Genomic DNA, 12,131 nt, shown 5'->3' with positions numbered 1-12,131 from the left:
TTACAATTACATGTGCATGATGATCTCACCTGCTTTGCTGAATATACAATATTATGTAACTGATTCAATAATGACTATGGCTCATGGGATTGGCTCACACAGGCAGAGTGAGTGTCTGATGGACAGAAACTAACCATAACAGACACTGCACTTCCTATTCTCTGACTAACACAGCATGAGTGTGCCGGACCTCAGTGATCAGGGAGTATAATGATACACTCACATACACACACCGATTAAAAAGGTAAAGAGAGAAATAATATCATAATATTGGACTATCGGACCAGCATCCAATTATCCTTGCTATCGCAACAAATTATCTGCTCAAACCCCAACCAAGGATCATCAAAAGCCGTGCTATACCTTTTCGGACAAGCCAAAGATACCTAGATGCCCTTCCAGACGTCGGAGTACAAACATCGGTTAACCACCTAACTGAGAACCTACATTTAACCTGGCATAACACCCTAGATGCAGTCGAACCACTAAAAACTAAAAACACTTTGTCACATAAAATTTGCTCCATGGTATACAGAAAATACCCGAGCCCTGAAGCAAGATTCCATAAAATTAGAACGGAATAGGCGCTCCATCAAACTGGAAGTCATCCGACAAGCTTGGAAAGACAGTACCATGCAATATCGAAGTGCCCTCGCTGCTGTTCGAGCAATCTATTTTTCCAACCTAATTGAGAAGAAGACAACAATCCCCCCCAAAAAAAAAATATTCTGTCGCAAAGCTAACTAAAAAGCAGCATTCCCCAAGAGAGGATGGCTTTCACATCAGCAGTGATTAATGGCATCAGACCAAGGCTCTGCATCTGTCCTCAGGCTCCTAGACCTTAGTGCTTCTTTTGAAACAATTGATCACCACGTTCTTTTGTAGAAATTTGAAACACTAATTGGTATACACGGACAAGTTCTTGCCTGGTTTAGATCTTATCTGTCGGAAAGATATTTGTTTGTCTCTGTGAATGGTATGTCTTTTGTATGTTTTGGTGTTCCTCAAGGATCCGTTTTAGGACCGTTTTTGCAGGTTCAAAGCTGACAAGGTAAAAATCTGTTGTTCTGCCCCTGAACAGGCAGTTAATCCACTGTTCCTAGGCCATCATTGAAAATAAGAATGTGTTCTTAACTGACTTGCCTAGTTAAATAAAGGGCAAATAAATAAGTAGACTACTGCAATGCTCTACTCTCCGGCTACCTGGATAAAGCTCAAAACAAATTTCAGTTAGTGCTAAACACAGCTGCTAGAACCAAATAATGTGATCATGTTACTCCATTGCTAGCCTCTCTACACTGGCTCCCTGATAGGACTGATTTCAAGGTTTTACTGCTAACCTACAAAGCATTACATGGGCTTGCTCCTACCTATCTCATTTGGTCCTACCGTACATACCTACACGTACGCTACGGTCACAAGACGTATGCCTCCTTATTGTCCCTAGAATTTGTAAGCAAACAGCTGGAGGCAGGGCTTTTTCTTATAGAGATCCATTTTCATGGAATGGTCTCCTTTTTCATGTGAAAAATACAGACTCAGGTCTCTGTCTTTAAGTATTTACTGAAGACTCATCTCATCAGCAGGTTGAGTGTGGTCTGACCCAGGGAGTCGAAGGTAAACAGCAAGGCACTGGAGCTACAAAACACCCTTGCTGTCTCTGCCTGGTCTGCTTTCCTATCTTCACTGGAATTCTCTGCCTCTGACTGTGTTACAGGAGCTGAGTCACTGGCTTAATAGTGCTCTTCCATGCCGTCCCTGGGAGGGGTGAGTCACTTGAGTGGGTTGAGACATAGACGTGATCTTCCTGTCCGATCTTGTGCCCCCTCAGGCTTGTGCGGTGGAGAAGGTCTTCGTGGGCTAAAGTCAGCCTTATATCAGGGTAGTAAGTTGGGGGTCTGTTGATATCAAATCAAATCAAATCAAATCCAATTTTATTTGTCACATACACATGGTTAGCAGATGTTAATGCGAGTGTAGCGAAATGCTTGTGCTTCTAGTTCCGACAATGCAGTAATAACCAACAAGTAAACTAACTAACAATTCCAAAACTACTGTCTTATACACAGTGTAAGGGGATAAAGAATATGTACATAAGGATATATGAATGAGTGATGGTACGGGGCAGCATACAGTAGATGGTATCGAGTACAGTATATACATATGAGATGAGTATGTAGACAAAGTAAACAAAGTGGCATAGTTAAAGTGGCTAGTGATACATGTATTACATAAGGATGCAGTCGATGATATAGAGTACAGTATATACGTATGCATATGAGATGAATAATGTAGGGTAAGTAACATTATATAAGGTAGCATTGTTTAAAGTGGCTAGTGATATATTTACATCATTTCCCATCAATTCCCATTATTAAAGTGGCTGGAGTTGGGTCAGTGTCAATGTCAGTGTGTTGGCAGCAGCCACTCAATGTTAGTGGTGGCTGTTTAACAGTCTGATGGCCTTGAGATAGAAGCTGTTTTTCAGTCTCTCGGTCCCAGCTTTGATACACCTGTACTGACCTCGCCTTCTGGATGATAGCGGGGTGAACAGGCAGTGGCTCGGGTGGTTGATGTCCTTGATGATCTTTATGGCCTTCCTGTAACATCGGGTGGTGTAGGTGTCCTGGAGGGCAGGTAGTTTGCCCCCGGTGATGCGTTGTGCAGACCTCACTACCCTCTGGAGAGCCTTACGGTTGAGGGCGGAGCAGTTGCCGTATCAGACGGTGATACAGCCCGCCAGGATGCTCTCGATTGTGCATCTGTAGAAGTTTGTGAGTGCTTTTGGTGACAAGCCAAATTTCTTCAGCCTCCTGAGGTTGAAGAGGCGCTGCTGCGCCTTCTTCACGACGCTGTCTGTATGAGTGGACCAATTCAGTTTGTCTGTGATGTGTATGCCGAGGAACTTAAAACTTGCTACCCTCTCCACTACTGTTCCATCGATGTGGATAGGGGGGTGTTCCCTCTGCTGTTTCCTGAAGTCCACAATCATCTCCTTAGTTTTGTTGACGTTGAGTGTGAGGTTATTTTCCTGACACCACACTCCGAGGGCCCTCACCTCCTCCCTGTAAGCCGTCTCGTCGTTGTTGGTAATCAAGCCTACCACTGTTGTGTCGTCCGCAAACTTGATGATTAAGTTGGAGGCGTGCGTGGCCACGCAGTCGTGGGTGAACAGGGAGTACAGGAGAGGGCTCAGAACGCACCCTTGTGGGGCCCCCGTGTTGAGGATCAGCAGGGAGGAGATGTTGTTGCCTACCCTCACCACCTGGGGGCAGCCCGTCAGGAAGTCCAGTACCCAGTTGCACAGGGCGGGGTCGAGACTCAGGGTCTCGAGCTTGATGACGAGCTTGGAGGGTACTATGGTGTTGAATGCCGAGCTGTAGTCGATGAACAGCATTCTCACATAGGTATTCCTCTTGTCCAGATGGGTTAGGGCAGTGTGCAGTGTGGTTGAGATTGCATCGTCTGTGGACCTATTTGGGCGGTAAGCAAATTGGAGTGGGTCTAGGGTGTCAGGTAGGGTGGAGGTGATATGGTCCTTGACTAGTCTCTCAAAGCACTTCATGATGACGGAAGTGAGTGCTACGGGGCGGTAGTCGTTTAGCTCAGTTACCTTAGCTTTCTTGGGAACAGGAACAATGGTGGCCCTCTTGAAGCATGTGGGAACAGCAGACTGGTATAGGGATTGATTGAATATGTTCGTAAACACACCGGCCAGCTGGTCTGCGCACGCTCTGAGGGCGCGGCTGGGGATGCCGTCTGGGCCTGCAGCCTTGCGAGGGTTAACACGTTTAAATGTCTTACTCACCTCGGCTGCAGTGAAGGAGAGACCGCATGTTTTCGTTGCAGGCCGTGTCAGTGGCACTGTATTGTCCTCAAAGCGGGCAAAAAAGTTATTTAGTCTGCCTGGGAGCAAGACATCCTGGTCTGTGACTGGGCTGGGTTTCTTCTTGTAGTCCGTGATTGACTGTAGACCCTGCCACATGCCTCTTGTGTCTGAGCCGTTGAATTGAGATTCTACTTTGTCTCTGTACTGACGCTTAGCTTGTTTGAAAGCCTTGCGGAGGGAATAGCTGCACTGTTTGTATTCGGTCATGTTACCAGAGACCTTGCCCTGATTAAAAGCAGTGGTTCGCGCTTTCAGTTTCACTCGAATGCTGCCATCAATCCACGGTTTCTGGTTAGGGAATGTTTTTATCGTTGCTATGGGAACGACATCTTCAACGCACGTTCTAATGAACTCGCACACCGAATCAGCGTATTCGTCAATATTGTTATCTGACGCAATACAAAACATGTCCCAGTCCACGTGATGGAAGCAGTCTTGGAGTGTGGAGTCAGCTTGGTCGGACCAGCGTTGGACAGACCTCAGCGTGGGAGCCTCTTGTTTAAGTTTCTGTCTGTAGGCAGGGATCAACAAAATGGAGTCGTGGTCAGCTTTTCCGAAAGGGGGGCGGGGCAGGGCCTTATATGCGTCGCGGAAGTTAGAGTAACAATGATCCAAGGTTTTACCACCCCTGGTTGCGCAATCGATATGCTGATAAAATTTAGAGAGTCTTGTTTTCAGATTAGCTTTGTTAAAATCCCCAGCTACAATGAATGCAGCCTCCGGATAAATGGTTTCCAGTTTGCAAAGAGTTAAATAAAGTTCGTTCAGAGCCATCGATGTGTCTGCTTGGGGGGGGATGTATACGGCTGTGATTATAATCGAAGAGAATTCTCTTGGTAGATAATGCGGTCTACATTTGATTGTGAGGAATTCTAAATCAGGTGAACAGAAGGATTTGAGTTCCTGTATGTTTCTTTCATCACACCATGTCTCGTTAGTCATGAGGCATACGCCCCCGCCACTCTTCTTCCCAGAAAGATGTTTGTTTCTGTCGGCACGATGCGTGGAGAAACCAGTTGGCTGCACTGCCCCGGATAGCGTCTCTCCAGTGAGCCATGTTTCCGTGAAGCAGAGAATGTTACAGTCTCTGATGTCCCTCTGGAATGCTACCCTTGCTCGGATTTCATCAACCTTGTTGTCAAGAGACTGGACATTGGCAAGAAGAATGCTAGGGAGTGGTGCACGATGTGCCCGTGTCCGGAGTCTGACCAGAAGACTGCTACGTTTCCCTCTTTTACGAAGTCGTTTTTTGGGGTCGCTGCATGGAATCAATTCCGTTGACCTGTTTGTAAGGCAGAACACAGGATCCGCGTCGCGGAAAACATATTCTTGGTCGTACTGATGGTGAGTTGACGCTGATCTTATATTCAGTAGTTCTTCTCGACTGTATGTAATGAAACCTAAGATGACCTGGGGTACTAATGTAAGAAATAACACGTAAAATAGATATATCCCTCTAGCAGTGTGGGGGCTGTGCTTTGGCAAAGTGGATGGGATTATATCCTGCCTGGTTGGCCCTGTCCGGGGAAATTGTCGGACAGGGCCACAGTGTCCCCCCCTTCATCTCAGCCTCCAGTATCTATGCTGCAGTAGTCTATGTGCCAGGGGGCTAGGCTCCGCCTGTTATGTTAGGTGTAATTCTCCTGTCTTATCTGGTGTCCCCTGTGAATTATGCTCCCTTTAATTATTTCTCTCTCCCTCTCTCCCTCCCTCCCCTCCCTCACCTCCCGGAGGACCTGAGCCCCAGGATCATGCCTCAGGACTGCCTGCCCTGATGACTCTTGGCTGTCCCCAGTCCACCTGGTCATGCTGCTGCTCCAGTTTAAACTGTTCTGCCTGTGGCTATGGAACGGTGACCTGTTCACCGGATGTGCTACCGTGTCCCGGACCTGCTGTTTTTGACTCTCTCTACCGCACCAGCTGTCCCAAGGTCTGAATGGTTGGCTATGAAAACCCAACTGACATTTACTCGTGTTGCACCCTCTACAACCACTATGATTATTATTTGACCCTGCTGGTCATCTATGAACATTTGAACATCTTGAAGAACAGTCTGTACTCTTATAATCTCCACCCGGCACAGCCAGAAGAGGACTGGTCACCCCTCAGAGCCTGGTTCCTCTCTAGGTTTCTTCCTAGGTTCCTGCCTTTCCAGGGAGCTTTTCCTAGCCACTGTGCTTCTACATTAAGATATATTTTTGTTTGGGGTTTTAGGCTGGGTTTCTGAATAGCACATTGTGACATCTGCTGATGTAAAAACAGCTTTATAAATACATTTGACTGAACATTTGATTGAAAAACACACACACAGGAAGATAGACAAAAAATGAAATACAGAGACACAAACAGAGACACATAAGCAAACACACACACACACACACACACACACACACACACACACACACACACACACACACACACACACACACACACACACACACACACACACACACACACACACACACACACACACACACACACACACACACACACACACACACACACACACACACACACACACACACACACACACATGCACACACATTCACAAAAATTACAGAAGAAAACAAAAGGCACACACACACACATATTAGTGGGCCAGTAGGACTATTTCTGTATTTTACGGAGTCACAAAGACTGTTACCCCAGCACCATACTATTCCCATATCAAATGTCGGTTTACATGCAGACACAAAGCTTTGAAAGTGGGCCACAGCTCATAAAAACCTCTTTATATCTCTCACCACAGAAGAGCGAAACAATACATGAGCGCTCCAATGTGTTCTTATGTGATATTGTATATTCTGTGTATGCTGTAGGCATGTGTGTATGTAGGCATGCACGTGTGTGTGTGTGTGTGTGTGTGTGTGTGTGTGTGTGTGTGTGTGTGTGTGTGTGTGTGTGTGTGTGTGTGTGTGTGTGTGTGTGTGTGTGTGTGTGTGTGTGTGTGTGTGTGTGTGTGTGTGTGTGTGTGTTTCCCCCACTTTTGAGTATAATAAAAGGTGTAGGTGTTGTTTGAATTCTCTCCACTGATTTTTACCAATCTTTTTTCCAGCTGACAGAATTTCCAGCCTCTCCACTTAGCTAACAGCCCTGTCTCAGCCTGGCTTCCTGAATCACAGTCTCTCCACTCTGCTAATAGCACTGCCTCAGCCTGGCTTCCTGAATCACAGCCTCTCCACTCAGCTAACAGCCCTGCCTCAGCCTGGCTTCCTGAATCCGGCCTTTCCACTCAGCTAACAGCTCTGCCTCAGCAAGGCTTCCTGAATCACAGCATCTCCACTCAGCTAACAGCCCTGCCTCAGCCTGGCTTCCTGAATCACAGCCTCTCCACTCAGCTAACAGCCCTGCCTCAGCCTGGTTTCCTGAATCACAGCCTCTCCACTCAGCTAACAGCCCTGCCTCAGCCTGGCTTCCTGAATCTTAGCCTCTCCACTCAGCTAACAGCCCTGCCTCAGTCTGGCTTCCTGAATCACAGCCTCTCCACTCAGCTAACAGCCCTGCCTCAGCCTGGCTTCCTGAATCACAGCCTCTCCCCTCTGCTAATAGCCCTGCCTCAGCCTGGCTTCCTGAATCACAGACTCTCCCCTCTGCTAACAGCCCTGCCTCAGCCTGGCTTCCTGAATCACAGCCTCTCCCCTCTGCTAATAGCCCTGCCTCAGCCTGGCTTCCTGAATCACAGCCTCTCCACTCAGCTAACAGCCCTGCCTCAGCCTGGCTTCCTGAATCACAGCCTCTCCCCTCTGTTAATAGCACAGCCTCAGCCTGGCTTCCTGAATCACATGTAACCTAATCACTAAAACCATCTGTTCATTATGTTCATACAAAAAAGACTTGGCTGCTATTCACAGCTATTCACTGAATTAGCAAGCCCTCTCTCCTTTTTGTTCTCTCTCTCGTTACGCTCACTCTCTCGCTCTCTCTCTCTGCCTTTGCCCCCCTCCTACCTCTACCCTCATTGTATTCCTTGTCCTTTCTCTCTACCCCTAACCATACTCCATCTTACACATCTATCTCCTTTCTCTCACTCCCTCCACTCCACTCTATCTCTCCATCTCTCCACTATCCCCCATTTCCTCTCCTCCCCGTATCCCTGCCTACCCTTTTTGTCACCTCTCTCCCTCTCCCCAGTGGGTGATTACTCTGTAGTACCTCATTGTTGTGCTTTTCCCCCTCTCTAACTCTTCCCCCCTATGTCCTTCACTTCTCCGCTTCACCTCTCTCCCATCACTTCTCCCCCTACCCATACTGACAAAGTATATGTGGTCCTTCTGTAGCACAGTTGGTAGAGCATGGCGCTTGTAACGCCAGGGTAGTGGGTTTGATTCCCGGGACCACCCATACGTAGAATGTATGCACACATGACTGTAAGTCGCTTTGGATAAAAGCGTCTGCTAAATGGCATATATATATGACCTCTCTCCCATCACTTCTCCCCCTACCCATACTGACAAAGTATATGACCTCTCTCCCATCACTTCTCCCCCTACCCATACTGACAAAGTATATGACCTCTCTCCCTTCACTTCTCCCCCTACCCATACTGACAAAGTATATGACCTCTCTCCCATCACTTCTCCCCCTACCCATACTGACAAAGTATATGACCTCTCTCCCATCACTTCTCCCCCTACCCATACTGACAAAGTATATGACCTCTCTCCCATCACTTCTCCCCCTACCCATACTGACAAAGTATATGACCTCTCTCCCATCACTTCTCCCCCTACCAATACTGACAAAGTATATGACCTCTCTCCCATCACTTCTCCCCCTACCCATACTGACAAAGTATATGGCCTCTCTCCCATCACTTCTCCCCCTACCCATACTGACAAAGTATATGGCCTCTCTCCCATCACTTCTCCCCCTACCCATACTGACAAAGTATATGGCCTCTCTCCCATCACTTCTCCCCCTACCCATACTGACAAAGTATATGGCCTCTCTCCCATCACTTCTCCCCCTACCCATACTGACAAAGTATATGACTTCTCCCCCTACCCATACTGACAAAGTATATGGCCTCTCTCCTCCCGCTCTCTCGCCTCTCTCCCACTTCTCTCACAGACCTCTCTCCCCCTTCTCTCACAGCCCTCTCTCCCCCTTCTCTCACAGTCCTCTCTCCCCCTTATCTCACAGTCCTCTCTCCCCCTTCTCTCAACCTCCTGTCTTCTCCTGCCCCCTCCTCTCATCCACCCTCCCCCTGTCCCCCTCCAGAATTCCATTGAGACAGAGCAGATCCCTGAGCTACGGGAGGAACTCCCCAAAGGTTTTGAAGCCAACTTATTTTTGTTAATGCTATCGACCCACTCGCTTCCTTAATTGATATTCACAATGCTAATCTGGGTTTATACATCTGAGCCAATATTGATCCAGAGAAGAAGACATAATAAATGTTATCCCCTCCACCAATGCACAGCATAAGCGTTATTGTAATGCTGGGACAACATCATTTAATAGTGATATTGCCATGGTAATTTTATTATGGCCATCGAGCGGCCGGCACACAGAGACATAATCAGAGTAGTAAGTAGGGCTCATGGCAGCGGGGCTGTCCCCAGGGAGGCCTAGCTCCAAGATGAAGCCTGGGGGTAGAGTGGGCAGGCTGCCCAGGCACCACAGCACATTCTGGGGTACCGAGACCAGGTTTAACCTCCTGTTTGACTGGCTCTAAGTGAAAAGACTGGGGAGGATAGATAGGGTTCAGGTTATAACATGGAAACTTACAAGAGAGAGAGAAGAGTGGGGGAAAAGGAAAGAGATGAGAGAGAGTGAAACAGACGTTGTTTGTGTGTGTGTGTGTGTGTGTGTGTGTGTGTGTGTGTGTGTGTGTGTGTGTGTGTGTGTGTGTGTGTGTGTGTGTGTGTGCGTGTGTGCGTGCGTGCGTGCGTGCGTGCGTGCGTGCGTGCGTGCGTGCGTGCGTGTGTGTGTGTGTTTTTACTTAACCTCTTTATTGCAACATACTTTCCATAGCAACTCTACTTCACAGTTTATCAATGGAAGATCAATGACCAACAGCAAGATTCATCATCAACTAACAGATAGTAACAGGAGTTTGAATGGTAGACATTGAAGGGGTACTTTGGGATTTTGGTAATGAGGCCCTATAACTACTTCCCCAGAGTCAGATTAAGTTTTGGATACCCTTGTTAAGTCTCTGTGTCCTGTGAAGTCTATGGATATGACAAAATCACAAAGTATCCCTTTAAAGTGGAACTGGCAGTGTTTTAACAACATGAAATATTATTGAAATCTGTTCATATACACCACCAGGAAGAAAATTACACCTTTTAAGCGTTCACTTAGATATGGTCATTTTCACATTTTCATACATTTCTAGAATGTTTGGGAATGACGTGTGCTAAGGCATTTCTACAGCAATTCCATAGCAAAAATTCTATAGCAATATAGAGTGGGAAAGTGGCCGTGCATTTGGAAAATGCATAGACACGGCGGTAAATAAAACCTGAAAACAAACATCTGTCTTGTTCAGGAGTCTACACAAACTGGTACGCAGCTTAGAGAATGTAAGGCTATCTGTCCTTCAACTGAAGCTCAACAAAAGTCAGGTGATGCAACAGGACAACAACCCAAAACACAGAAGTAAATCAACAACAGAATGATTTCAACAGAAGAAAATACGCCTTCTGGAGTGGCCCAGTCAGAGTCCTGACCTCAACCCAATTGAGATGCTGTGACATGACCTCAAGAGAGCAGTTCACACCATCCTAATAATATTTCTGAACTGAAACAGTTTTGTAAAGAGGAATGGTCCAAAATTCCTTCTGATCATTGTGCAGGTCTGATCCACAACTACAGAAAATGTTTGGTTGAGGTTATTGCTGCCAAAGGAGGGTCAGACAGTTATTAAATCTAAGGGTTCACATACTTTTCCCACCCTGCACTGTGAATGTTTACACGGTGTGTTGAAATAAAGACATGAAAACGTATAATTATTTGTATGTTATTGCTTTAAGCAGACTGTGTTTGTCTATTGTTGTGACCTAGATGAAGATCAGATGACATTTTATGACCAATTTATGCAGAAATCCATGTATTTACAAAGGGTTCACATTCTTTTCCTTGCCACGGTATCACTGTAGGCTATGTTTCATCTTACAACAGCTACATAGAGGCAGTATTTAGTCAAATGTTACCATGTACGCATCAATATTAAACTAATTGGCACAATTTGAATTTCAGATAACATCAAACAAAAAATGCGGGTACACTTTCAGTTATTGTGAAAACGTTCATTACCTTTCAATGATTTAACATTGGAATGTAAATATTTATACATATTCAGATTGGGTTATCTTCCTAAAATGTGTATAGTGTCTCAAGTTATTTAGCTACATGTATTTACTACCACAGCATGGAGAGGATGCAGTGGAGTGAGCTGGACATGTGACTATCCGCCAGGCTTCCAAGGTTAGGCATCTTTCATTTTTAGGAGATTACCATGTGTATGTACATTTTGTCTGCTAGCAACAGTTACATTTTCTTATCTACCAAGGTGGATGGTGTACCTCAGCAGACACTGGCGGACAGGCTGAGCGCTCGGGTGACCCATGGTTGTCACAGTGAACCACCCACATTGCTTGTACCAGGATGAAAAGGATAATTTCTCTGGTGCAGTACTGTGTCTACTGCGCCAGCCATGGGTACCCCTTCACCAGACAGAGGCTGATGAAATACTCTGACAAAATATGTAGGTATTTGGTGTTCTATGTGTTTATGTATGTAGAATGACTGTTCTCAATGTGTGTGATGTAAATGTGGATGTGTATGGTGATGCCAAAACAAACATTTCCATCCTGATGGACAATTTTATATTTTATTCTATTGTAGGTTTCTGCACCCAGGGGAAATAATCCCACCACTCGGGAAGAGGTGGGAAATGTTTAGAAGGAGGCACAATAACCTGAGCATGAGGAGGCCGGATACCCTGGAAAAGGGGGAGATCTGAGTGTGCCACATGTCCGACGATGGATACCTTCTTCACTTCTTATGAGAAGCACTTGGAGGAGAGTGGGTTGGGGGAGAAACCCAGACAAATCTATAACTGCAATGAGTCTGGAGTTTGTAGTGACCAGAGCAGGCACAAAGTGCTGGTTCCCCGGGGAGCAAAACACGTGTACCTGCAGGCTCCGGGGACCAAGGAGCACATCAGAGTGCTGGCCTGCTTCAATGCAGCTGGGGAGGATGTTCCCCCATTTATCATCTACCACGTGTTTCC

The sequence above is a fragment of the Oncorhynchus keta genome, chromosome 27 (assembly GCF_023373465.1).
Source record: "Oncorhynchus keta strain PuntledgeMale-10-30-2019 chromosome 27, Oket_V2, whole genome shotgun sequence".
Classification (NCBI taxonomy): Eukaryota; Metazoa; Chordata; class Actinopteri; order Salmoniformes; family Salmonidae; genus Oncorhynchus; species Oncorhynchus keta.
Note: the sequence above shows the minus strand (reverse complement) of the source record.